We start from the raw sequence: 4,849 nt of genomic DNA on the forward strand, positions 1-4,849 counted from the left end.
GCGGCACAGACACGTGCTGCGGGTAATTGGCTACAGCCTCGCGCATCGTGACGCAAAACACTGCGGTACGTGATTGGTTGACCAACAGGGGCACTGGTTGGTCGGTCGTAGAAAGATTTAAATGTCTTTACTGTGCCCGTTTTAGTATTGAATATTTATATGGAATTTTACCACTGAAGGGAAATCTTAGTAGCTGTGCATAAAAAGAATACTGTAACGCATGTGAAGGCCATAAACGATATTAATTTTGGAACATAAACATACAGTAAATGGCTGGTCTTGCTACTTTAAAGAAAAAATACACACCAGTATTCCATTTCTCCCTAAACATTTTAAGCATCGAAGTCTTTAACTAATGTGATACCGGAGTCAACAAGCATACTTTTAGAATTTGATTAAAAGGGAATATAATATGGAATCGCGTATCTAAATAAATTAATAACGATATAATTATATTCATGTACCGCAACACAAGAATAGTACTAATGACACTGTTTCTCCAGGGCTTTTTCAACACTCCTCATGTGACCTTGCTGGTGGCGCTGTGGGTGAGGTTCCTGATGTATACATCATACATTGGGTGTTCGAATCCAGCCGGAGCCATGACTTTTTTTTTAACAAACATTTCTTTGAAAAAATAAAACTTTTCCCTAGGTCAGAGATTAAATAAAACTTCACTCGTACCAAACAAATTACCACACACTGAACACTGAACATGTTAACCCAAATATGTCTCACAATACTTTTATGGTACATTACTTTGCTAAAATGTATTTAAAAATGAAAACGATTACAAACGCCAGCAGAGAGAGAGACACACACACAGTTCTTCATTTTCAAAAAGTAATTGTTTTTTAATTTGTCAGCACCCAGACAAACGCAAACGCGTTATTAATGAAATGCTTTTATTCATTCTTAATCTGACTCACAAGTTGTCATCTATTGTTGAAGCTCTGTGAGACTAGACTCACACATGGCTAGACTTGACTATTTAACCATGAGATTATGTTTATGTTTATGTTAATCTTCCTTGTTATGCACTGAGAATGATAAGCACCCCAAACACGAGGGCGGCGTAGCGGTCGGCTCTGGCTTTCCCTTCTATACCGATACGCTACAAGTACAACCCCCCCTCCTTTTCTTGAGTGATGGGCAACAGTTGGATATCTGGGAGAATTGTTTGTTCCACTGGCCTTTGTGAATTCCACAGATGTTAATTGTCTTTAATTTTGTTAATTTATACATTTTAGGAATGTTTAATCTATACAAACACCACAAAACTATTTTCGATTGTATTTCTGAATGTTATGTTACATGTAGTTCACCGTTTTAAATACATCTAATTAAGAAAGTTAGGTGTTTGCATAAACTATTAGTAATCAATAATATTGAATTTAGCACTGTAATAAGTTGTTGCACTTTCCCCCGCATCTTGTAAAAATACATTTTCAATGTTCAAATATACATTAAATCTGACTATCATATAATAAGTTAAATACAAAACCAAAGAAAAAACAGAGCAAAATATAATTCAAAATATTTTGCTAACAATGTTAACTGTTTATAAATAATCAATTGTATTAACTAAGGAGTAGGATGGCACAGTTATTCGTATGCTTTTTGTTTTGTTTCTTTTTCATAAATACAACAGTAGTACCTGATGTCTCAGTGGCTTTCAAAATTAAATTATGCATGCAAATCTGTGAACTGGCCTGTGATACTGGCCATGTAATACCCTGCATTGTGGAATAATAATTTATTTTAAAGGATAGAGAAAGCACAGAAAACAGGCAGTTAGATTGATCAGATTAGTATGAAAAGCCATTTAGCAAAGAGGGAATGAGAAGATTGACAAACTAGTATACTTTAGATCTTTTTTTCTGAACCAGGGAAAATCTGATCATGTTTCTCTATAACAATAATAAAAAACTTTATTTTACATATCACCTTTAAAAGTGGCATCTCAAAACAATACAGTAGCTGTAAAAACAGTTAAAAGGACCACAGATTACACAGTAAATACCCAGACAAACACAAACGCGTTTTTAATAAAATGCTTTTATTTATTCAGCAGAGAGAAAGAGAGACATCCAGCAGAGAGAGACACACACACCGGTTTTCATTGACAACAAGTAACTGTTTTTTTTACATTCCTCTTGTCTAACGGGAATGTTTTGTTTGTGGACAGACTGTTAGACTAGAGGAAAAGAGCGCCTCCTTCTTCGAAGCATTTAGTTGATCCGATCACAAATTATTTTCCAGTCGCGCGAAGTAAGTGTTGAGAATCTCCGATTCACCGTGTTACTAATGGTTTCCCGGAGATTGCAAGGCAAGTCACTTTTGCCTCTGGACCCATCGAAATTTACAGATGTGGTCCACCCCCAGTAAATTTCAAAAGTCACAAGATTTCGAAACATGAGGGCGGCGTAGCGGTTGGCTCTGGCTTCCCCATCTATACCGATGCACTGCAAGTACAACCCCCCCTCTTTCTCTTGAGTGATGGGTAACAGTTGGATATTTGGGAGAATTATTCGTCCCACTGGCGTCTGTGAATTCCGCTCTGTAAACGGTGCTTCCTGAGGGGAGATAGACGGCAGGGACAGCATCAACCAATTCCTGCGTGGTGGTGAGCGGAGAAGCCAGGATGGAGTGTCCTGAGGCGGTGTGTGCTCTGCAGGGGGCAGAGCTTCTACCAGGAATTGCAACCTGAGTGGCGGTGAGAGGCACTGATCGGGAGACAGCTGCTCAACTGTTTGACTGCCAGAACATACTGTCTCCTTCTTTTGCATCTTCAGGAGTGTCTCTAGCCTCCCAAACCTCCCCAGTAATGCGTCGTACTGCTCCCGCTGCTGCCGAAAAGTCTCCATACAGGTGCTGCTTCTACAGGTTGGCACACTGGCCAGTGGCCGAGAGCAGAGACCCACAGCCTGTGACAAAATAACATAATTCATGTAAGAAATAAAGTCACACAGTAGTATTCATCAGTCGCGGAACAGACGTCAAAATAAACCTTTCTTTTTATCCATCTTACCGCTTTCTTTTTTACTGTCCTGGTGGTAGATTTCAAAGATCGTTTCGCCCGTGCGGTGTTTTCTTGAAGAACAGACTACGAAGAAATATTTATAATTGAATGTCAAATTCAAAACGGCAATAATACCTTGTAATTTGCGCTATAATCGCGTATTTCAGATGAAGCCTGCTGTATTTTCTTACCCTTCGCTCTTTGGAAGCTGGGGCAGCAGAAGCACCCCGTCTCTTCCCGTGAAAGGTCTTGGTCTCCATACTGTACTATGGTCGCTGTAGTGCAAGCTTGCAGTTTTTTTTGTGATGGGAGCTCACCCAATCCCTTGGTGTATTTATGCTATATTCTCATGTACGGCTAGAATGTGTTCATTGTCTTCCAATGAAAGGCAGGTTCCTTTTACCGAAGTTGGGAGACATTAGAGGCTTGCCACACCCGGACTGTTAAACCAACGCATTAGCATTTCAAAGCCCATGGAGGAGCCGGGCGCAATAATTGTTTTGTTCCTTGATTTTCTGATCTGCATTAATTACAGAAATCAAGTTCCTGCTCTTTGCAGACAACCTGGTCCTGCTGTCGCCCACAGAACAGAGGCTGCGGCAGAACCTGGCACTGCTGGAGCAGCACTGTCAGACCTGGGTGCTGACAGTCAATCTGGACAAGACCAAAGTTATGGTTTTCCAGAAAAAAAGCCAGACCTCAGGGAAACAGGTAAAAATTCACACTTAACAACAACACATTAACACCTAAGAGAGGGTGCAGGGCCAAATTAGGCCAGTACCCACTATTGTTAAACATACAGAAAATAATATTAAAGTGTTGGCTTTAATATTAGCCGTACAGAACATTAAAGTGCCCCTTTCCATTCAGCGGGTGTCTGAGCCGCTGTGTCCTATCTTCTGACAGTCTCTGTTGTGAATCTTATTTTTAGTACTATATTTTTTTATTATATTTCCTATTAATCAAACTATAAGAGTATGTATCAGCTTGTCCCCCCCCCTCCCGCCCCTCTCTGTGTACAGTAGAGCCTCCTGTCCTGGATGATGGAGCCCATACAGCTGTGTCTGGAGAGAATCCAGGGTATCTCTTGAGTGATGGGCAACAGTTGGATATCTGGGAGAATTGTTTGTTCCACTGGCCTTTGTGAATTCCACAGATGTTAATTGTCTTTAATTTTGTTAATTTATACATTTTAGGAATGTTTCATCTATACAAACACCACAAAACTATTTTCACACAGACAATCACAACAGCAACATATCATAAAACATTTGCACATATTGTTAAATTATTACTTGTTTTTCAAGAAGTTAAAAAACACTTGAATTACTTATCCAGTCTCTCGAAATAAAATTATTTTTCAAGCAATGCAACTAACGTCGGGCAATGTGTTTTTTTTTAATCCAACATTGACAGCCACATCTTAAATCTTGTCAGTCAGCTCTTTTTTCTCTATTTGAATTGTGGCGATTCAAACAACTTGGGATAACAAGTGGTCTCAAAGTCACCGAGCTCACAACGCTTCAACAACAGATGACAACTTCCTTAGTCCTTCCTTAGTCTTCCTGAAATTGTCAGATTATGAGTGAATAAAAGCATTCTATTAAAAACAAGTTTGCATTTGTTTGGGAGCTATATTATGTATTTTTCATATGTAAGATATAATGATGTGTTCCTGCTTACACATCGCATGACTTTAAAAGCTAGTAAAACAGGTTTCGATTCACATTATCTGGCGAGCCTTGTTTTGTCAAAGGACAGCACATACTTTGAAAAGACCGCAAATGTATTAGCAAGGGTTAATTTCACAATGGGCCGCACAAAGAA

At 39.2% G+C, this 4,849-nt stretch overlaps 1 pseudogene; it reads right to left on the reverse strand.

Annotated features, from left to right (window-relative positions):
• Positions 1-2,192: 2,192 nt before the first annotated feature.
• Positions 2,193-2,882, reverse strand: LOC148676407 (uncharacterized; annotated as a pseudogene).
• Positions 2,883-4,849: the final 1,967 nt, after the last annotated feature.

Source organism: Lepisosteus platostomus, chromosome 2 (genome assembly GCF_059453375.1).
Source record: "Lepisosteus platostomus isolate fLepPlt1 chromosome 2, fLepPlt1.hap1, whole genome shotgun sequence".
NCBI lineage: Eukaryota > Metazoa > Chordata > Actinopteri > Semionotiformes > Lepisosteidae > Lepisosteus > Lepisosteus platostomus.